Raw genomic sequence first — 24,849 nt, 5'->3', positions numbered from 1 at the left:
TGGTAGTATTATCTCATTACAGTACAGCTGTATTGAGATTACAGTACAGTACTACTAAAATCAATAGAAACCTACGGAGGTCCTCATGACGAATGTAAGGCAAGATTGTGTGTGTGTTATAAGCTTAGCCTTTATGCCGTCAGAACTCATATCCTTTCTGTTTGATCACTGGTAAGACTGAGTCTGCTTCCTAAGACACACAGAACGGACCTACACACACACACACACACACACACACACACACACACACACACACACACACACACAGTCTCCCATAGCTCACTGTGACAAGACTAGCCACAGCAGCTTCCAAAAGATTAGAAGTCAATAGTTCTTCTTATTGTTTTGTTATACTATTAATTATGTAGTTAGTAAGATAATTACTATTACATTCAAGTTACATTCTGTACTTATAGGATCAATTCTGCACTTCAGAATTTTTTTGATTTATGAAATAACACAATGTTAAGAACTGAAAAAATTGGCACAAATGTTTTTTGTAAAATAAAATATCCATTTTAACAAATAATAATTATTTGTATGCACCTTCTGATTGAAAAATTCTTTATGACAGAAAAAAAGATCTTTAAAAATCCTGCTTTTAAAGCCCTGTTTTATACACATCCTGTATAATTTAAAATAATGCGTAGTCCTTACCGTACTTAGTAAGACATGGGATCAAGATAATTAAGTCATTGTCGTGACTTAGTAAGGTGTGGGAACGAGATCATGCCTTAGTAAGTCATGGCCACACGTTAGGATCTCATTCCCACGCCTTAGTAATCTGGCCATGACTTATTCCCATGCCTTACTAAGTCATGGTCATGTATTAGGATCTTGTTCCCACATCTTTCTAAGTTGTGGCTGTAAGGCTCTAAGTCCTGACAGGCTCACTACAGTAACCGTGTATAATAACCACACTTGATGTGAATGTGTGGGACCACTGATTAGGCTACCATTGGTTCTGTCTGTGTGTGTGTGTGTGTGTGTATGTGTGTGTGAGAGTGGGTGGGTGGGTGTAAAGAAAAACTGCCTGACTAACATCATAAACTATGCAGTGATTAACTGTCGGACTTGGAGTCCCAAGCTCACTTTCTATCAGTCCATCATTAGAGTTTTAGCAGTGGTCTGCCTTAAACAGTAATAACCTGATCTGGCCCCCTGTGCTAGCTGTTGTTGTTGTTGACTGTAATAAAGCAGTTGTCAGGCTCTCTTTTACTGGAACAGTAGAAAAGCCGGTGATTTAGGTTCACACGAGGATGACAGGCCTCTAGTCTGATCCAAAACACATTACTATATAACATTACAGATAAACATAATTTAGTCTGGCTGGTTATTAGATCACAGCGTGTGCATTCGGGAGTAAGAGCAGGCTCAGTACAATCGGAGTGGACTGACATGTACGAGGGTGTTTGAAGAGACAATCAGTAAGAGCCATGTGTCTGAACACTCACAAGCAAGTGTGTGTTTGGATGTGACATGAAGTGAATTTACAGAAGGAGCCCTCAGTGTTGGCAAAGCCAATAGAGTGAGAAAAGTGCATGTATAAACAGAGGTGTGGAGGGACGGAGGAATCAGGAATAGCCGCAATATAGCCGCCGTCACTGCATATTTATCTGAGCGATCTGACAGAGGGCTTGATAAACGGCTGGTAAATTGAAGTGGCTCCTGATCTCAGCCTTAAGGAATTTTATTAGCTTAAAATTCTTTATGCTGGTTAGAATTTTAATATGTACTCTAACTGAAGTGCTACATTAGAACCTTCCCTAGTGGGTGAATGGTTGTATAGTTCTGTTCAGTTAATGTTCTAGCTAAAAGAAGACTTGGCCAAATGTCACACACACAAGCTCTTTGGAGATCTTTAAATAAAAACTCACTGGTTTACAGGAATTGCAGGAATAAAATTGCACAGTGGGTTACATTACAGCCAAAAGGTGGGACATTGGGGTTTGCATATCGGCTTTAGCAGTAATGCTGTTGGTTTAGACTTGTGAAAACTTAAAACCAGGGTTAGTTTTGGTTCTCTGGAACAAGATAACTGTCTCTTTTGATATGTGGCACAAGTACACACACACACACACACACACACACACACACACACACACACACACATATAGATATGTATACTGTATATGTATATTGCTCTTGTCAGAACAAAAATTCATATCTCCATTTTTGTTGTTTTTCAGTTTTTTACATAATCTGAAAATGTCTGTTGGCCTTTACATTGTGTGCAAATTCACAAAGAATGGACCAACAGAAACAGATGAAAATGACTTTGAAAAAAGTCTGGTTCCACTGACGTACATTAAAAGTAAAGTATGTTTATTCCTTCTCTTGTAAAGTTGCCATTTTGGAGATACAAGGTTTCTGACAACAGTGATATATTGTTACACACTCACGTTCATACTGATCCTCTGATAACACTACTACTACTACTATTTAATAACAACAACAACAACAACAATAATAATAATAATATTAATAATATATATATTTTTATTTTGTAGATTTATTATGTAGAAGCAGCCAATTCTTTGAATAGATTCTTTCTGAATAGATAGTGTACAGTCGTCTACAAAATCCCCGGTCAGTTTACATATTTTGTTGATTGTCTAAGTGAAAATAACCACACATTGAACTCATTTTCATAGAAATAATACACTACATTTTGTCAAATTTAAGTTTGTCCCTGTAAAAGATGTGTTAAATTCACAAAACGTGTTTAGACTTTTGCATTCAAATCTGTATTATTTTCTTTTTACATATGTTATATTATTACTCTTTGATATTACTATGTGTTTACATTGTAAATGACTACATTCCTGATGAAGCAGCCTCTCTTGCAGTAGTAACTGCTGGAATAGAGCAGTCTGGGGCTGCTGAAGAGGCTGAGTTGTTTCCTAATTGAGGCCTTTAGCTGTCCACCGTGTGAGTCAGAGTATGAGGCTGCCCGCAGGTCTGTGTGTGGCTCCTACTGGACACACTCATTTTCTACTCTTACAGCAGCACACAGCAGCTCTGGAAAGACCAGAGGGACAAGCTGGGCTTACGTGTGTATGTGTGTGTGTGAATGTGTGACAGACCCCTGTGGTCAGCCAGCAACATGTCATAGTTAGTGTGACGTCTGCGGAGCAGGAAAACGGGGACACAGCCAAAGGCCTGTGTGTTGCCGTGGTGACCGTATTTTCACGACAAGTGAGCGTATGGCCTGATGAACGTGCAGGGTGGTGTGCGTTTGTGTGTGTCCTGCGGCACTCTGTGGCTCATTCAGGCAAAGACAAATAAAGAGCTCACACATGCAACACTGCAGAGCATCATTGAGGTAGCCTACACAGGGGCAAGGAATTATGGGATACTGGAGGACAAAGAGATGGAATACATAGCCAGTTTACACTGAATTATTGCTTTAAGATTAGATGGAGATATTTATACTGGCACATAATATAATCATTAACCTTCATACACAAGAACACAAGACAAATATGACAGATTCAAACATAGGTGAAACTTTCAAATACATATCTTACATTTTTCATAATGTTGTCCATTAAATCTCCCTCATCAAGTGAGAAAGCACTGCTCATACACTGAGCTCTGCCCAAAAGATCTTTCTGCCACTGTCCAGCAGCAAAGCAGGTGGCCCAACAGCTTATTTCTTTACATTTGATTTGCACCAACATGATTTTTATCTATCTACACCACAAAGCATCCACATATTGTTGTTGTTGGAACAAAACCTTGTATCCCCAAAATGGGAGACTGAAAAAACATACTTTACTTTTAATGTACGTCAGTGGAACCAGATGTCTTTCTAAGTCATTCTGGGTCATTTCTTTTGGTCCATTCATCATGAAATTTACACACAATGTAAAGAACAACAGGCATTTTCAAATTATGTCAAAAACTGAAAAACGACAAAAATGGACATACGTGGCTTTGTTCTGACAGCAGGAATATGCTTTTCCTGTTAATAACATTGTTTTTGTGTTTTATTGACATTAGTGTTAGACATCATGTGAATATGGCAACTCAGCATGCTTTGTTTGCCTAGTTGTATGTATGAAATCTTCAACTTTCATTTAGTGCTAGTACCTCATGAAGCCTATTGGCTATCAGTGTTGATCCTCTCCACATGTCCTCACATTTACACTCTATAATACTCAACATTTGCTTTTTCCTCCTGTAATTATACCTTTTTACCTCTTCACCCTTAGCACACCTTCATTAACCTAAAGTCTAGAGTTATCACTGTTGTTTTGCTTTACTATTTCAAATACTTAGTTATTTACATATTACTTTTACATTGATTTTACTTTCTGTTTCAACTGGATCGGATTGTTTTCTGTTTGCTTTGATATCAAGCGACAAGAACATGGAAGGCTTTTCTTAGCCTTAACCAAATCATAGTTAAGTGTTTCTTCTACTTACAAACACAAATGTGGAATTGACTTTTGTATAATCCACACTTTTGACAGACATCCCTGCTTCCTTCAATGAACTATGGAAGAGAAATTATTAACCTCCTAAAAATTCCTAAGGCTTATTAATGAGTAACTACATGGACTACAATGCAAACTGACTGAGTTATTCCTAGTTTATAGAAGTATGTAATAAAGGTTTGGGCCCACTCGCTGTTCCTGGCCTGAGGGGTTTAGAAAACTATGCTTTTGTTTTCAATGACAATAGCAATGACTTCTACCAACCTACAGGCCAATCATTCAGTTATTCATGTTTATACAGTGTATCACAAAAGTGAGTACACCCCTCACATTTCTGCAGATATTCTCAATATACAGCCATTAATGTCTAAACCACCGGCAACAAAAGTGAGTACACCCCTAAGAGACTACACCCCTAAATGTCCAAGTTGAGCACTGCTCGTCATTTTCCCTCCAAAATGTCATGTGACTCGTTAATGTTACTAGGTCTCAGGTTTGCATAGGGAGCAGGTGTGTTCAAATTTGTAGTACAGCTCTCACACTCTCATACTGGTCAGTGAAAGTTCCAACATGGCACCTCATGGCAAAGAACTCTCTGAGGATCTTAAAAGACGAATTGCTGTGCTACATGAAGATGGCCAAGGCTACAAGAAGATTGCCAACACCCTGAAACTGAGCTGCAGCACAGTGGCCAAGATCATCCAGCGTTTTAAAAGAGCAGGGTCCACTCAGAACAGACCTCGTGTTGGTCATCCAAAGAAGCTGAGTGCACATGCTTAGCGACACATCCAAATGCTGTCTTTGAAAGACAGGCGCAGGAGTGCTGTCAGCATTGCTCCAGAGATTGAAGAGGTGGGGGGTCAGCCTATCAGTGCTCAGACCATACGCCGCATTCTATATAAAATTGGTCTGCATGGCTGTCACCCCAGAAGGAAGCCTCTTCTGAAGTCTGTACACAAGCAAGACTGCAAAGAGTTTGCTGAAGACATGTCAACAAAGGACATGGATTACTGGAACCATGTCCTATGGTCTGATGAGACCAAGATTAATTTGTTTGGTTCAGATGGTCTCAAGCATGTGTGGCGGCAATCAGGTGAGGTGTACAAAGATAAGTGTGTCATGCCTATAGTCAAGCATGGTGGTGGGAATGTCATGGTCTGGGGCTGCATGAGTGCAGCAGGTGTTGGAGAGTTACATTTCATTGAGGGACACATGAACTCCAATATGTACTGAAATACTGAAGCAGAGCATGATCCCCTCCCTCCGGAAACTGCGTCGCAGGGCAGTGTTTCAGCATGATAATGACCCCAAACACACCTCTAAGATGACCACTGCTTTATTGAAGAGGCTGAGGGTAAAGGTGATGGACTGGCCAAGCATGTCTCCAGACCTAAACCCAATAGAACATCTTTGGGGCATCCTCAAGCAGAAGGTGGAGGAGCGGCAAAGTCTCGAATATCCACCAGCTCTGTGATGTCGTCATGGAGGAGTGGAAAAGCATTCCAGTGGCAACCTGTGAAGCTCTGGTAAACTCCATGCCCAGGAGAGTTAAGGCAGTTCTGGAAAATAATGGTGGCCACACAAAATATTGACACTTCAGGAACTGTCTCTTAGGGGTGTACTCACTTTTGTTGCCGGTGGTTTAGACAGTAATGGCTGTATATTGAGTTATTTTGAGGGAAGAATAAATTTACACTGTTATATAAGCTGCACACAGACGACTTTTCATTGTGTCAAAGTGTCATTTTGTCAGTGTTGTCCCATGAAAAGATATACTTAAATATCTGCAGAAATATGAGGGGTGTACTCACTTTTGTGATACACTGTAAGTATTATTTAATACTATGGGAACTACCTAACATAAGTGTGGACCCATATGCAGGCACTAGGGACCAGTTTAAATAACATAGTTCATTACATAAAACTGCAGGAAAGCAAAAATGGCAGACTGTGTGTGTTGGCTGTTGAATCCCAACAAGGCTTCAGACTGAAGTAATTGATTAGATAACACGAAACAACACCAGACAGTTATGAGCTTATTTCTTGTGAATCTCCCCCCCATATGGAGCCCACATTCACATCTGCTGTACCCCCCTCCCTCACATCACCACATATAGATTCTCAATTAGTTTACATGGCTCACATTTTCCTTCCAAAAGCATAGCCTGCAGTAGGCTCTCTGCCTGATTCGATCTTCATCAGGTTAATGAGGATGAGGAAGAGGAGGAGGCAGCCAGGGCGAAAGCATTGTTGCTTAATCGACACTTCAGCAGCGCAGGAAACAGTCCATTCCATGAAACGGTCTGTTCTCCTCCTCTTTTGCCCACCTCAGCACCTGGGCTTAGCACTGACGTCGCCCCTTTTTGCACAGTGCTCTCTCTCCAAAGCTGCAGACAAAGTCTGTGCCAGACAAAGAAAAGCAGAATGAATTTCAATTGCCCTGCAATGCAATTCCATGCAGACTGCTACTGAATGGTGTTAGGAAAGGATATTGATGCATGTTTCTTAATTTAATAAAACGGATAGATCCAGATAGGTCCTAAAACCTGATTGGCTGAGCCATGTTCAAAGCTGTTGGAAAATTCATGACATATGCATACCCATGACCACCTCACAGCCACTGAACACTGTATTACTGCACCCAGCATGTAAAACCCTTGTGCTGTTAATGGAATAATCTTTGACTCTCATGCTGCTTACATGGACCACCGAGTATATTGATGAAGCAGGAATCCGTTTTTTGTTAAAACTGAGGGGCTGACAACTTATGTTCTTAACTAGGCTGTTCGACTAGCTAACAGGCTAATAGATAGCAGCTTAAACAACTCCATCATTAATATCACAGGCTTGAATTAAAGTACTTATGGTATGATTAACTGTAAAACAGTATGAAAGTCTAAAAAATGTCACTTGATTGGATTACATGCTTCAGCTTTCAGTGTTTCAGTAAGAAGTAGTGTCAAACCCAGGATACGCCCTGAATAGTGTGCTAGCTATGAACATTTAGAAATTCTAGCCTCTACAGCCAAATAGTGCTTCATTAATCGAGTGTGGATGAGTCCCAAATGACTATTTCTGAGCTGTATTTTGCACTGTTGGGCTTCAGGATCCAGTATTTAAATTCCTACATAGTGCACTATGTAGGGAGCAGGGAGCCATTTGAGATTCAGCTCCAGCAAGAGAAGAGTGTGTCACTGTATCAGTGCAAAATAAGACTTGTTTTGTGACCAAAAAGTACTTATAAAGTGAAAGTTCTATTGAACAGCACTGTGTTATAATATGTTCATTGTTATATGACAAACAGTTTCAAAATTAATGGAATGACCGCAATATACAGTGATGATAACTATACCATACTTTATAGGAACTACATATCTTGGTGGAATACTTGTTTATGATGAGTATTATTAATGATAACTCAAATTATTTTCTGAACAATTGTGTGTTTGATAATATTTCACATTTTATGAAAGCAAAAACAACACCCTTCCTGTAATGAAATCGCACAGCTTCTAATTAATAATAAATATATATAAAAATAAATTATACATAATAAAGCTTATTGCTTTATTATGTATAAACACATCTGCATGCAAACAATGTACACAATGTCCAGCTTACCTCATACATAATCATGTTTTGGGGTCTGAAGTTTGCTACAGGGCTTAATTTAGCTGGAATGAGCCAGATCCAGATGTGAAGTATCCCAAAGTGGTTTGGGCACCTATTTTAGTGGATGCATCTTATACATTCGTGCAACAATGTGACGAGATGAACATCTGACTCTGTAAACATCATTTTAAACATCATTGCAAATCCTCTTTAGAGAGAAGAAACACGAAAAATTATGTACTGCATGTTTTCTGTAACATGCCATCGCTGCTATATGTTCTCAAACTACTGCGTGAGCATGAAAGAAGAACTAGGCCAAGTGAAGCTGCTCGAGTGAACATGAAGCGCAAATAAACAGAAGATTACAGCGGAGGTGCACACGGCTGGAGCACTCACACACTCGCACAAGAACACACACAAACACACATATACACACAAACTCAGCAGTTGTTCATGCCCTGAAAATCTTGCACGCTCTGAGGGTAGATATTTCTATTTCAGACCCTCACTCTCACCGGAACACAGAGAGAGATGCTCTTATTCAGCTAGGCACTCAGACACACACAAACACATTAGAGCCCAGGCATCTGTAATTGAGAGTGGAGCACTTCAGGGGTGTAAAGGGTGGCCCCTGTCAAGTTTGTGCACATACGTGCTCACTAAAGACTGATGGGGAGAGAGAGAGAGAGAGAGAGAGAGAGAGAGAGAGAGAGAGAGAGAGAGAGAGAGAGAGAGATGGAGAGACGCAGAGGTAGTGCAGTAAAAATGAAGGAACTGGGGGAGGGAAGGAGGGACCAACATAAATCTGCTGTGTGCCTTCATCCTGCTGTTTCCATCAGAGAGAGGAGTGTGAAGGAGGGAAGAGAAGGTACCAAGGCAGAAAGGAGGAAATAGTCTGTGCCCAAAGAGAGAATGCATGTTTATGTGTGAATGAGAGAGACGTTGAAATTATTTGTAAGACAGAGAGAAAGACAGAGAGAAAGAGAGAACAAGGGAGAGGCAGAGATAGAGTGGGGGGCAGAGGGGTCGAGGGATGGAGAAAAAGAGACAGAAACTGAGAGAGAGTGCAAGCAGGGAAGGAAAGAGTAAGGAAGAAACAGCGAGGCAGAAAAGAGACAGAGAATGAAAGAGAGAGAAACAGAAAGGGAGAGAAAGAGAAGAGAGAAACAGAAGGAGAGAGAGGGAAAGGTTAGAGAGGGAGAGAAGGGACAGAGAAAGAGGGACAGAGCATATGTTTGAAAGAGAGCGAAAGAAGGAGAGAGAGAGAGAGAGAGAGAGAGAGAGAGAGAGAGAGAGAGTGTAAAACAGACAGAGAAAGAGTGATAAAGAAGAGAGAGAATGCATTAGGTCTGTGTCACTGCCTTTGTTGGCTACTGGTGTGATGCCATCACCTGGGCGTGTCACATGGTAGCTGAGCAATGCGGAGCCCAGCACAGAGACCTACTGACGTGACTGGGTGTGTATATGTGTATGTGTGTGTTGCCAAGGAAGCGGCTTTCAGCTTTGTTTTTCTTCATAATAGTTTACTAAGCCAGGAAACCACCTTGCTGAACCAGCTGCTCTGGTCCTAACAGCACTAACCGCAGTGTAAAGGAGAAAGTCAGCTCATTAAGAAGTCCATGCAGCATTCATTTCTTTTAGAATCATTCATTTTGACACAAAGTACAAACTCTTCGATAAATCATGCAAACATCAGAAGAAACACTGCATAACCATTGCTTATCGGTTGTTATTCTAGTGTGATTAGCATAAGAAAGGACCATCAGGATTAATCATGTGTGGGTCAAGCTGATTGTGATACAACAACTGCTTTATTATGTTTCCTTCAGTAATGAAGGCGCCTATTGAGTTACACTGTATGTCCAGAAGGATACAGGCAATGAAGTACACTGCCATTGCTGATAAAGGCATTCCGCTGCACACACAGAGCTTGTATAATCTCCAAAGGACAGCGTTGTCAATAGAACAGGATAGTATGGAGGCAGCTACACAACAGGTGAAACTATATAGGTGCTCTTTGTAGTTCTACAGTTACAGACTGACCATCTGTTTCTCTGCATACTTTGTTAGCCCCCTTTTACCATGTTCTTCAGTGGTCAGGACCCCCATGGACCCTCACAGAACAGGTATTATTTGGGTGGTGAATCATTCTCAGCACTGCAGTGATGTGTTGTGCTGGTCTGAGTGGATCAGACACAGCAGTGCTGCTGGAGTCTTTAAACACCTCAGTGTCACCACTGGACTGAGAATAGTCCACCAGCCAAAAAGATCCAGCCAACAGCATCCTGTGGGCAGCGTCCTGTGACCACTGGTGAAGGACTTAAAGGACGAGCAACACAAACTGTGCAGCAGCAGATGAGCTGTCGTCTCTGACTTTACCTCTACAAGGTGGACTGACACGGTAGGGGTGTCTAATAGAGTGGACAATGAGTGGACACAGTGTTTAAAAAGTATACAGAGAAACAGAAGGGCTACAGTCTGTAATTGCAGAACTACAACGTGCACCTATATAGTAAGTGGATTCAATAAATGGTCAATGAGCGTGAGGAGGTGGTCGTAATGTTATGCCTGGTCAGTGTATAGTGTAATTATGATAAATGTGATCAGTACTGGATGATCATTTCTATCACACTACAATCAGTTTTATTGCTTCAAAAGTCACAGAGTTCAGGAGAGGATTAAAACACTCTTTGGGAAACTTGCAAACACATTCAGAAAGTTCCTCAGTGACATCCTTTCTCCTGCTACATCTTCCATTCGGTTTCTCACCCTCCTCGCGATACAGTTTACTTTCAGCGTCTAATCCCTGAGCCGCTGAATTAGTTCTGAGCTGAGCATGCGTCACCGTGTTTGGACGGCTAAGAGGAGAGATTTGTGTCTCTCTCTTTTCTCTCCTCCATCCAGACTTCTTCTCTCTGAGATTAATACTTCTTTTTCGTAATCCTGTCTTCCTGCAGTTCTTCCTAGCTTGCGGCTCATCAGCAGATTAGCGGGAGATAAGAAAGAAGACACCTCCTTTGATAAACACAGGGCCTGATTAAAGTGTGGGAGAGTGTATGTGTGGGTGTGTGTTCACACTCCTCCCCGTTAAATATGACAGAGTAATTAAACAGAGCAGAGAATCCCTACTATCCCAGAATGCATTGGTCTTTGCAATGGTTAACACCTGAAGATGACACATCCAGTGGGGTGTGAATTTATAATGCAAAAAGTTCCTTATATTGTGAGACTTATATCCTAGGTAGCTCAGTTTTGTTCATGCAAAGCACTATATAGAGCTGATGTACCAGGAAATGCAATTTATTTATTTATCTTGAGGCCCAGATATGACATCTGTGTAAATTTATGCATCAAGAAACAGCCATAAACAATTTTTATATGACCATTTTCCAACCTCACTTTAAAGTGGAGGCTGTTTTTGTTACTGTATCTTCAACACTTACATGTAAACAACCTCTGTTCTGACTGGCTTAAATGGGCATTTTTGCAGCTTTTAAACGTATGGACCGTATGGACTGATGAGTAAATAATACTCTTTTTTACCCTGTTTAGTCACGTCAAGCTCCACCTGCTAGCTAGTCAAATGACGCTACCAAGCAGGGAGGGTGAAGGCCTTAGAGCATCTTTTTGAACTGCTGCTACAGCAATGTCACTGGACAGCTCACCATACTTGGAGGAGAACACTTACTGCCAATTCTATTATATCAGCTAAGAGATTGTAGCATTGGCTAGCATCACGCTGAATGATGTGGGGAAAGAGAGGGCCATCCCACCCACCTAGAGACAGTGAGACTAGTCCCCAAGTGGCCAGTCTCCAAATGATGATTTTTTGTTATTTTTTTCCCAGCTCAGTTACATTTTAGCACAAACACTTCCAAATGATTAGCACATGATTTTCTTGTTAAACACACACAGACCGTGGCAGATTAGAAATGCTTACTATGTGGGAGATCCTGAGTGGTACAACCATCTAAAGAGTTGGCCCTCTCATCAGGGGATCATGAGTGCGATCCCTAGTGAGGAGTCCAAGAGAGCACAACTGGCCTCGCTCTCTCTGGGTGGGTAGGAGCACCCCCCCCTTGTCCCCATCACTCAACACAATGGTAGTCTGCACAGTCGTCTGTTAGCTGACATAACAGAACTGGCAGATGGCGCTTTCCTCCAAACACGTTCGAGGGGTGGCTGGTTTCACAGGCATCAGAATAAAGCTTGTGTTATCCTTCACCCTCCTAGCGTTGATAGCATTGTGTGATTGGGGTCACTAACTAGCGTTAGTTGAGTCCTAACTAGCGGGTGGAATTGGAAACGACTAAATTAGGGAGAAATTTTGGTAAAAAAATAAATAAATGCTTACTATGCTATCTTACATGTTTTTTAAGCATTTACTTTTTTTTTTACAAAAACCATGTTAAATTATAAAAGAAATAAAATAAGCAACTCAACACATTTTGGCGGTAAACTATCTGACCTCTCGCTTTACAAGATGTGACTGCAAATACATGCATTTGTGATCTCCTGCTGGTGTGGGTCCAGGGCTGCTTCTTCCATTTAATTGATCACAAAAGTATTTGGAAGAACTTCAGACTGCTAAAAGTGGGCGTGCATTTTCTTTTGTAATGTGAAAAAATACTTCAATGCAACACCTGACTGAATTTTCAAACTGATGCACGCTTGTTAAATGCAAGATTAATACAATAAATGTGTTTCTGGCCATGAAATGTTAATTTTGGGCAAAAGACTCATTGGCTTAGTGGCCAGTGTAAGCTTTTAATATCTGTCTAGCCCCTCTCCTAGTCATGAATAGCTATAGCATCACCAAGCTTTAACGCTTAGACAGTTATGCCACTCATAAAAACTTTGAATGCTACATTTTAGCATAATGTTTGCATGCTACCTCAAACTCTTATTTGGAAAAAATGAGGAAAAAAGCCAGTATTCATGACATGAAATCTTTAAATATATACAGAGCATTAGACCATTAAGGGGATCTACATATATTTTAACCATGTAAAGTTGAGCTAGTCTCTGATGAACGATGCTGCATTGCTGGTACTTGTGATGGAAGTGCTTCTGAATGGAGCTCAGGGTGCGTTACAGCATGTGCTGGTGCAATGGCGTAGTGCACTGCTGTGTACAGATGCTAACGTCACTGCCCTGCAAATGCTCAACCTATGGAACTGCTGCAGTGTGTGTGTATGTGTGTGTGAGTGAGTGTATGTGTGTAGGTGCACCACTGAGTGCTGATCACATGCTGTGCTGGTGTGATTTAGGCTCTCTCTCTCTCTCTCTCTCTATCTCGCTTTACTAAGAGCTTGCCTGATGCTGAGACTGGCCGACACTGAGCTATGATGATTACACTGCTGTCCTCACCCGTGTGTGTGTGTATGTGTGTGTGAGTCGTACACACATCTGTGATTATTGCACTGCTCCTTTGGTCTGGATTAGCAGGCTGGCTGAGATGGATCTCAGTGGAAGAGGTAGTAGCGGTGTTGTGCCGAAAGGATTGACAGTCAGACAGTTTTTTTTATAATGATGATGGCTCCTCTCTTCCCTGGATTAACCAAAGGGTCCTTAAGCTCAGGGAGACAGGTTAGTGTGTCACGCACATTATGTGTGTCCATGTGTGTGTTTCTGCCATTTGGTCCCAGAATTCACAGATGCAGGAATAAAATACCAGCAAATATATCCACTGGATGAGGATTAGCGAGGCAGGACATTGAAAATAGCCTCACCTCCTGCTCAGGACAAGGCCACAATGAGTAATATGACTGACACATTTTGTAACAAAAGAAGCCCACAGACACGCTTGGCGACCCCTTCTGTGTGTGCTTGAGTGGAACAGTGTGGTGTGGATGTTATTTGGGTTGGTTCAGGATAATCCATTCTCTCAAAAGAGGATTGGCCGTCAATCTTGTTTGGATGAATAGGCCATAGTAGACCTTTGTGTGCCTGCATGCTGGAAGAGGAGCATGTGTGTGTTAGGGTCGGTGTGTGTGTAATGGCAGAATGGTGGTTTGACCATTAGTGATACTATAGAGCATTGTTTATTTCTCCTAAACCATACACACAGGGCAACACACACTGTGGCTGTTTTATCTCACAAGTATTATAAACATTATGACCATTTTAGAGATGACATGATATCACTCTTTCTCTTCTGAAAGCAATAAAACTAAATAAACTAAAACTATGGATGCAGCAATTTAGGAATTGTGATATTAGGCCAATATCCAATACTTTTCATGGATGCATACAGCACTGTGCAAAAGTCTTAGACACCTCAGCTTATTATGAAAACCATTTATCTGCTTGTAAAAATAAACAAAAATACGTCAAAAAGTAGCACAAGTTTTTGTTTGATATCTTGTGAGCTAGGTTGGAGGAAAAAGATTGGGCCTAGATTTTCTCATTGACGGCCCCTGCCTTTGTGTAGATTTGTACATTCCATCACCAACACACCTGATTTAACATGAAGTATTGGGTACAAAAGCTAAGAATTGGATGATAACCATATTTAACACTTGTGTGGTGTTTGGGGTCTGTGGGACCCATTTTTTAATGTTTACCAAAAGAAAAATGATGTAATTTATTATTATTTCAACCTCAGATCTCTTGCCTTTTGCTCATTTTCTGTGAAGAAGTTTCCAGTGCCTTCATGCTGTTCACCCCTTACACATTTATATTACACGTGGTGTTGGGTGAACCTGCAGGAATAAAAGTGTGGAGGAGCTGTGACCTTCACTCTGTTCTCTTCCTACATGACCTGCTGTTAGTGTATGTGTGTGGTGTGTGTCTGTATGTCTATGTGTTTGTATATATATCAGCGTGAGGGTGGACAACATGGACAGGCTGCTGACTGGCTACAGTTGCTAAATGCAATCTCCACATCATTTTATTATAATTAAGATGCAGCTAACCAAAAATCATTGTTCTTCATCTATGTAAGTCTCAGAAACCACTGCTCTTTTTACATGTTTTACTGTGTAGTCTAGTGGAGCTCATATACAAATGACCAGAGACATAGACATTAAACAAGGAAGACAAAGATTTAAATATTGGCTGATCAATTAAAAACAAACATGGCATGTAAACAATATAATAGAAGATATAAAATCGTTGCTCTTTCTGTACACAAAGGTATCAGAGATAGAAGGATGGAGCCCTATAGCCCTGCAACTGATCAAGCAATGGAGAGAGAGTAAAGAACGGTGTATTCACCCAAAGAAAGAGCAGAAAGAGATGGGTAGGATCCTGGGGAATAATTAAAGGATGGACAGAGTAGCGTTATGGATACTGGGAGGGGGTGAAGTATCAGGGATGGAGGGAGTGGGGGAGTGAGATGAAAGAAAGGGGGTGGGTTTGCAACATGGAGAGAGAGGAGTGGAACAGTGCGCGTGTGTTTTAATCTCTCTCAGTGTGGCTCTCTGCCCTGCTGTACTCCCATATGGCTCTCAGTGTGGCTCTCAGAGACCACATGTACAGTGTATGCGCACATGCGTAAGAGTGTGTGTGTGACATCTGGACTAGTAATACACATCCAATTGTATAACATGGTTACGTATACTGCAGGCCAAGCAGGAGGCAACTTTGTGGAAATAAATGGGACAATTTTATAAGAGATGATATATAAGAGACAGTAACATGTTCATCGACATAGATAAAAAATATCCGCAGTAACGTACAACTGATTATCAAAGGGCCAATAACTTACATTTGTATTGTACTTATTCCCCCTGAGTTTAGATCCACCTATTCACATTAAAAAGAAATAGAAATAGGCAGGGACAAACTGACGGATGAACAGACAGTCTGTGTCCTAAATGGTTGACTAATCACTAAACCCACATTAGAAAATCTAGATTCCTATATAGAACACTGTTATAGGGAACAGAATTTGTGATGGTACTAAACTATTTCAGACAGTAAAGCTACACAAGTGTGCTCATTACTTGCAATCATCTATCCCGGGGTCGGCAACATGCGGCTCCAGAGCTGCATGTGGCCCTTTTACTGCCCTGTTACGGCTCCACAGCAGTTTTTTGGGTAAAAATAAAATCACCCTCATTTGCAGTAAATAAAGCTCTGCTTTCTAACACAGTTTTACCAATAAACCATATTAAACGCTGGAGTTAATGTAGAACTGCTAATTCACCCTTTAAGCCCGAAGCTTGGCATGCAGACTGCTGGTCGTAAAATAGACTGTTTTGAATGCTGAACGACTCTTTCCGTCATGTCACGAAAACCAGTGCATTTACATGTATCCACCTATTCAGCCTACAACAGTAGCCCCACCCAGTAGCCCCACCCATTCTCGTTGAAATTATAAGAAGTGTTTCAGCCTGGACTGTTTTTAAATGCAATACAGGTCAGCCAATCAGAACAGAGCTCATTTGACACAACAACCCACAACAGCATGTTTACTGTTTTCTGAGGGATAAAAAAGGGTTGGATTAATCATGATCATTATTATTGGTATAGAAAACCACACAAACAGCATAAGTGGAGCTCAGGGAGAAAAATAAAGTAAAGTAAAGCTGTACCATAGCAGAAAACAGTAACAGCTAGCTAGTTGCTAATGAATAGACAGAGAGAAAGATTTCAGACAAACATTGATCATTAGGAGATGAGTGAACTTATTTGCATTCATAATCACTCCAGCTGGTCTCCTGATACGTTTCATCGTAACGTCACAAAGTGAGCGCTTCTCGTTCGCCATCTTCTTGTTTGAATTTTCCCGTTCCACCTTAAATCGCGCAGCAGTTACATTTTGGCATCTCAGGCACCATTTAAGGTGGAACGGGAAAATTCAACCAAGAAGCTGGAGAATGAGAAGCTGACTTCCGCCTCAGCCTCAACAAATGTCACATTAATTAAAGGTTAAGAATTTGTGCTTTTCACAGAATTTCTTTGTACTTTTCAATAAGGCTGCCGGCGAGAAATAACTCATCAAATTACACACCCTTGTTAGCACTGGTGATAAGGCACTATAGTACTGCAAAGCAATGAAGCATAACTAAAATATTCTTCAAAAATCACAGCTTGCTTCCATCGATTTGTCCTGTAGTGTAGCTTTCACGTTATTATGTGAATCAAAAGTTCCTGTTCGCTAATTCGCTGCTATGCATGATCTAAAATCTGCAGAAATAAAAATACAGCATGTTCACACTTGCCAAGTCTGTCTCCATTAAAATGAAGTTCATTAGAACAAGTGAGAACATTGCCGTGTACCATGGTCTCCCCTCTTCAGGCCTCCTTTTGCTCCTGCTGCAGTTTTCCAGACTTTTCTTTACATCTTTTGGGTCAGTGTTAAATATGTCAGTGTGCATGTTTGGTCCATTTTGTGGGGGGAACAGCCAAATTTATGTTGTTACCTGTGTGGACGCTGCTGGAGAAGCCTACTGACACGGGTGAACAGGTAAAGATCATGACGCAGGCCAATTGTGAGGAGTGGTAGATGTAGCTGAAAGGTTCGGACAGCAGCTTGCTTCTTTATCTCTAAGTGGAGAAGCCGATTTTAATTAACATCAGCCTAAGCCCCTTAATGAAGGAACAGATGAGACCATTGTGCTTCTCTCTCTACTCTCACTCCCTTCCTCATCCTCTCTTTCTGCCCTGAATTTCCTGCTGGTGTTAGATGTAATATTACATGTTTTGGAGCCTTAATTGCCTTAATATGGGTAATAATGCTGCTATTCCAGGGGAACTGCTCTAGGAGAGTCACATAAACTCACACACAGTAAATACATAATTATTCTTTTGTGTATTGAGTGTGCTAATTGTACTCTAATACAGCCTCACAAATGCAAAGCTTCTCACACGCACGATGCAATATGTGAAGGTAGCGTGATTTGAATACTTATAGAAAGAGAAACTCTCTTCTTCATTCGTTTTAGTGCTTTTTCTTTTCTTTTACTGCACCAACAGGCAGGGCTGTTTCTGAACATCTGAAGGACTCCCATCCAAATCAATTCATTCTAATGAGGATAAAAGGTTTAGAAATGCTGGGTAAATACAATAAAACTAATCTAAAATATAATGAAATATGGAAACAAAGCCATCAACAATGTGATCATAGGATATTTTATGAAACACAACTCACAGCGGCTGCATATCTGACACAAAGCAGGCGTCTCAAGTGCTGGTATCCAGCAGAATATAGTGTTTTTTTTCACACAAACACACCTGATCCACCTCACTAGTTATAACCAGGTGTGTTTGAGCAGGAAAACCACCACATTTCACTGCACTCCAAACCGCCAGGATAGGGCTGTTGGACCCCTGCTTAAAGCAAGAACCAGTCCTGCCCTGAAGAGCTCTGTAAGCACTATTAGCATTAGCTTTATTTCCATCAGCTCTGTTGGCTCCAAGCAACTCCAGAGGGACTCATTACCCTGCAAGGCCTGTCTGTCGGAAGTATATTGTATTGCTCATTCAGAGAAGCTCAAGTTTTTGTCTGTCTGCGTCATAACAGTAGCGTTAATGAGCTTAAAGCTTCTCTTAGTATGAGCTGCTCGTGCTACTTCATTCATAATGCTTCTAAAAGCTGACATTAGACACGTTTCGATTTATTTTGTTGTTGTTTTTTAATCACTACTGCTGCAGGAATTGAGTTTGATCTCCAGTGTTTCACCATAATCATCTGCTGACATGATGCTGAGTAACATTACTGTATTTATACACCAATCAGGTATAACATTATGACCACCTCCTTGTTTCTGCACTCATTGTCCATTTTTTCAGCTCCACTTACTGTATAGGTGCACTTTGTAGTTCTACAGTTACAGACTGTAGTCCATCTGTTTCTCTGATACTTTGTTAGCCCCCTTTTACCCTGTTCTTCAGTGGTCAGGACCCCCATGGACCCTCACAGAGCAGGTACTATTTGGGCAGTGGATCATTCTCAGCACTGCAGTAACACTGGCGTGGCTGTGGTTTGTTAGTGTGTGTTGTGCTGGTCTAAGTGGATCAGACACAGCAGTGTTGCCAGAGTTTTTAAACACTGTGTCCACTTACTGTCCACTCTATTAGACACTCCTACCTAATCAGTCCACCGTGTAGATGTAAAGTCAGAGACGAGAGCTCATCTGCTGCTGCAGTTTGCATTGGTCATCCTCTAGTCCTTCGTCAGTGGTCACAGGACGCTGCCCGCAGGACCCTTTTGGCTGGATATTTTTGGTTGGTGGACTATTCTCAGTCCAGCAGTGACACTGAGGTGTTTAAAAACTTCAGCTGCAGATCCGCTCAGACCAGCACAACACACACGAAAACACACCACCGCTACATCAGTGTTACTGCAGTGCTGAGATGATGGCGGTGGTCATGGTTTATGCCTGATCGGCGTAAGTTATTTCAACTTGCTGATTTTAGCCTTAAAGTCAAAACTGATCCATCCATCCATCCATTTTCTAAGCCGCTTCTCCGTCAGGGTCGCGGGGGGTGCCGGAGCCTATCCCAGCAGTCTTCGGGCGGAAGGCAGGAGACACCCTGGACAGGTCGCCAGTCCGTCGCAGGGCAGACAGACAGACACAGACAGTCACTCACACACTCACACCTAGGGGCAATTTAGCATGTCCAATTGGCCTGACTGCATGTCTTTGGACTGTGGGCGGAAACTGGAGAACCCGGAGGAAACCCACGCAGACACGGGGAGAACATGCAAACTCCACACAGAGAGGACCCTGGCCGCCCGGTCGGGGAATCGAACCCAGGCCCTCCTCGCTGTGAGGCGACAGCACTACCCACCACGCCACCGTGCCGCCCAAAACTGATCCATAATCTATAATTCTATTTTGAGATGGTTTATTAATACCGTGCAGCGTCGCCGGAGAACAATGTGTATTATTCTGGTCTCAAAGTTTAAGACACACCTCGTCCTAGAAACGGCTGTGCAATGTGTCAGATTAAGATGTGCCCTCAATTTATCACGTCCAAAGCTCGGTGAAGCTCAATCTCCCTAAAGCACACTTGATGACATTCTCGTTATTAAGCCCATTTAAAAGTTTTGCTTAGGAAAAAGCAAAGGGAAAAGTTTTTGTGTTTTCAACAAAGTGTCTGGATGAGATGGCAAAAGTTGGTCTGCAGAGTTTAAGCTTTAAAAAAAAAAAGTCCTCTCACTTGCAAAAGAGGGTATATTTAAGCGTTTCCACAGTCACAGCTGTATTTTAGTCCAGGTGCATCAGAGAGAGGAGGGGAGAGAGAGAGAGAGAGAGAGAGAGAGAGAGAGAGAGAGAGAGAGAGAGAGATTCATCTTGGCTGGAAAACAGCAAGACTAGCATGTAATACCAAAAATACATTTTGTCGAGACCACAGTTTGCTGTGTTTCTGTAATTCTAGCCCTACATGTGGGCCAATGAGCTAATAACAGTGTATTAATGGGTTCAGATCACTTTAACTGTGTAGTGGCTCTGTAGTGTTGTGTTATGCTGCTTCTACCACTAATCATGATAATTGTTTTTGATGAGTGGATCCCAGGCTCTCGGCTATGTCGGAGCTTTTTAGTGACTTAGATTAAAATAAAGTCCATTCAGCTTTCTCTTCAGAGCGACTTATCTCAGCTAAATTAGAATCGTTACACTGCAGGCTGTCCTTTATAGTCTATATGAACGGGAAATCGTAATGAAATTTCTTCCTGTAATGTATTTCCTAGTGAAACAAGGAATCAGGGAGGGTCTCATTTCACAGGGGGAGTCTTTACACTTCGATCAAAGAGTACAGGAAAATACTACTTTTGTTTTTTTAAATGGTACAGCATGATGAATCATTTGATTTAAAAACAACATCGCTGTTGTTGGAACATGACCTCATATCTCCAAATGGTAACTTTACAGGAGAAGTAAATGTAAGACAATGGAACCTGACTTTTTAACAAGTCATTTTGGGCTATTTCTTTTGGCCCATTCATCATGAAATTTACATCTAATATAAGGAGCAACAGGCATTGTCAAATTATGTCAAAAAAGAAAAAAAAATGTGTATATATATATATATATATATATATATTATAGATTTTATTAGTATAACTGTGGCTATTTTGCTTTGCTTTGCTATTATTGTTTAAAAAAGTTCTGTTTTCATGCTCAAGGAATGTGCAATAAATTAATGAAATAGAAATAAAGCCTTCTCTTCCACATAATAATCTTTTTTAAATTATCTTTAATCATTTGTTTTTCTGTTTCTAGAATGTTCTGTAGGTTTTCTTTGAGCTGAATATTCTGTGCTTCTTAAATAGAACAGTAATGGAAGCAAAGGTCTTTATTGTGTTGCAGGCAGGGCAGTTATTGAGTGCACACAGGAGAATCAGTTATTCTATACAAGGATGGGACTATCTATCTATCTGTCTGTCCGTCCATCCGTCCGTCGATCTATCTGTCTATCTATCTAATCTCTTTTTTCTCTCATGCTCTCATTTGCTTGTTTGTGTCTGTCTCTCTTTTCTGTCTCCCTTTCTCTCTCTGCCTTTCTTTTTTTCTCTCCTTTTGTGTCTTGTCCTTTAATTTGGTTTCCCTGCTTTTCTCTTTCTCTCTCTCTCTCTCTCTCTCTCTCTCTCTCTCGCTCTCTCTCAAATGGTCCATGAAGGAATAGACTGCCATGTAAAGTGAGACAGAACGGCACTTCATATCAGGCTGAATCCCCTGAGCCGTGGGCCGAGTCTCTGCGGGCTGTTCGCTTTTGTCTGCAACAATCGAGCCATCCATCCATCCATTCATTTCTCTTTCTCTGAGTGTGATTTCTTGCCCACACACCTGTGGCTGATTGTTTTTGCTGTTGTGTTTGGAATCTGTACTCTAAACCAGACAGACTGTCATGGTACATGAGCTGAACTTTGTGCTCTGAAAAACCAGACAGCGTCACCGTTGGCAACAGGTAGCTCAGTATACAGAGGAAGGTTTAACTAGTTACATTTACACAGTTACATACAACAATCAGCCATAACATTAAAAGCTCTGCATACTGCATACAATAAACATCAGTGGTCAGGACCCCCCACAGGACCACCACAAAGCAGGGGTTATTTGGGTGGTGAGTCATTCTCAGCACTACAGTGACTTTGACGTAGTGGTGGTGGTGTGTTAGTGTGTGTTGTGCTGGTATGAGTGGATCAGACACAGCAGTGCTGCTGGAGTTTTTGAACACCTCAAGAATATCGAAGGTGCTAAAAATATGCAATATCAAAACATGAATACATCCTAAATTCAGAATAAAAACAACAACAACAACAACAACAACAACAATAATAATAATAATAGAAATACTAACAATAAAAGACAGAAAGTGGAAGCAACATTTGCAGTAAAAAAAGGAAAAACCATGAAAAAGTTTGAAATGGTTTAGTCTTTAGCAGCTTCATAAAGGTATGTACTAATGCCTGTCGAGTCTTAATTGGTAAATTTTTCTGTGCATAAAAAACGAAAAGTTGTCTCATCACATCTTTTCTTAATGTACTTTTGGTACATGAACTCTCAGTAGACTGTTGTAACACTGGGGAGTGATGATGAGGCGGACGCATATGCGGAGAAAAGCGAGATTTATTGGGGGCAAATCCAGGGTTATGGTTCAGACGGTCCAGGGTCTGTGAGCCAACACGGAGAGCAGGAGGGACAGACTTAAATAAACACAGACTGTAAAGACACTACACAAGAATACATATCAAACAATACATTCAGCGCAAACCATACATCAAACAAAGACCAAATCAGGAAAACACAGGGCTTAGATATCACAGAGATGATGAGGGACAGGCGGAAAACAGGTGGAAACAATCAGGGACAGAGTCACGAAACAAGGGGGCAGGACAGTGAGGTAAACACAAATGCACGTGGACAGGACTGAAAAGTAAACAAGAGCACATGGAAGAGTGGGACGAGCCAATCATGACAACTGTTTTGGGCCTCATTTAGTTGATCCATACCTTTTTTTTTTCTTCTGTGACATTGGTGGAATATATTTTTGGGAAAATTTGATGTAAAAAACATAAAGTGAACTGTTTTTGTGTTTGTATATAAGTAAGCACTTAATATTTCTGAAAGTGCTTTTATTGTGTTTAAATGTAATTTTATCGTGTTTAAATATTTAATGGAGGCTGTTCTACATTTCGACATGGTTCTATTTCGACACGGCCATCTTTGTGGAGAGGTCTGAATTCACAGCGGGTGGTTGTCGCCCCTCCTCTCAACACAGAGTCTCAGCATTTCACACACACACACAGAGCCAACATTGTTCTAGTTAATATGATAACAAAGTTGATGTGATATTGTATTTGATCGTATTCTTTAAAAAATTCTGATTCAAATTCTGATTTCAGTTTTGCTGGCAGGGTGACCTGTAGGGGGCTTGCAATGCTGGTTCGTAGAGAACGTATAGACATTCCGTAATGGATGCTGGCTGCAGTGTTGTGGATGAACTGCAGCTCATCAGTCACCAGCTTTGGCAAGCAAGCAAACAGCACATTACAATAGTCGAGTTGTGAGCAAACAAGAGCATGTATCAGCCTCTTAGCATCATGCTAAGATTTCATTATGTTACACTGGTGACAGCATCTGCACTGCTTTGCAAAATGATCACAAAGGTCATTATTTCATTAAGGTTCATGTCACTCTTCCTACCTCTGTTGTATACGAGCATTTTGCAGTCTGCTGAAGAGATGCAGCCAAAACTGTCCACATCAAGAAGGCAAATTAAAGTGCAGACACGGACACACACACAGGGTTCAGTGAGTTACCTGTTAGTATTCAACACACTCATCTCTATGTGATGCAGAGTCTAATGTTTCAATAGTCTAGTGGCCTTGTTATTCTGTTCCCGTATGAATATTTAATGGCATTGTGACATTTGTGGGTTTGTGTATATTAGTTCAAGTATATTAGCTCGCATGTGTCACTCACACAACTGTGTTTGTGCATACAGGTGTGATAATTCATGTGATTGTAATACGGCCTCATTGGAAATGCGTTTAAATGCCCCGGAAATTTAATATTCCTTCTGTGTGTCTGTCTGTGTGTTAGTATCCTGCGATCAGTGGAGCGAATCCAGTTTGCTCGCCTTCAGTTCCAATCCTCCATCTCCTGCGACAGCGCTGCTTAATCTGTCAGCTGTGCTACCCCAGTGTAAACACATGTAGAGGGGAGGGAGCTGAATGAACAATGAATACAGACGCACAGACGTACAACTCTACTGACATTTTAACTGCTGTTTGATACACTGTACAGGATACAACTCAGAACTGTTTAACTCCTTAAAATCCCAGGCTTTTTACATACCAAGGCTTATAATTCAGTAACTACAGGGACTGCAGTGCAAACTGGCAGAGCTATTCTTAGGTTATAGAAGTGTGTAATACAACGTTACTTAAAGGCCAGTTAAGGGTTTAAAGGAATAGTTCAGCAAAAAAAATAATAAAATTACACAATTTCTCTTGTACTACAAATATATTCAATCAGATAAGACATGTTTTGAGGTTTTTCACTGGAGCTACATGGCTAATATGGTTACCAAGTAAATAAAGCATAGAACCCACCAGTTAGGGTAATGCATGCCACACGTGTGCCTCAAGCCACAATGAACTGGCCATAAAACAGGCTTTTGGCAATGCAACATTCCTTTGTCCATTTATAAAGATAAGAATAGGCTAAACTGTGTCAGAAACAACATAAGGAATTCTTTTTGAGATTACATAACAACTCAATATGGCTTGAGGCAAGTTTGAGATGAGATTTAGGCATGTGCTGCAATTCTAATTAATGAGGTTTAACTGATGAGGACTGTAGCTTTTGATTTGGAATTTTGACCTCAGAGCATC

General features: G+C 41.0%; 1 protein-coding gene across 6 annotated transcripts in view; it reads left to right on the top strand.

Annotated features, from left to right (window-relative positions):
- lnx1 (ligand of numb-protein X 1) overlaps positions 1-24,849 on the top strand; it is an 84,075-nt gene that overhangs the window by 22,118 nt on the left and 37,108 nt on the right. The gene's annotated exons all lie outside the window — the stretch shown is intronic.

This window comes from Pygocentrus nattereri, chromosome 4, assembly GCF_015220715.1.
Source record: "Pygocentrus nattereri isolate fPygNat1 chromosome 4, fPygNat1.pri, whole genome shotgun sequence".
In the NCBI taxonomy this organism is placed as follows: domain Eukaryota; kingdom Metazoa; phylum Chordata; class Actinopteri; order Characiformes; family Serrasalmidae; genus Pygocentrus; species Pygocentrus nattereri.
Note: the sequence above shows the minus strand (reverse complement) of the source record. Positions and strands in the feature narration are given on the sequence as shown.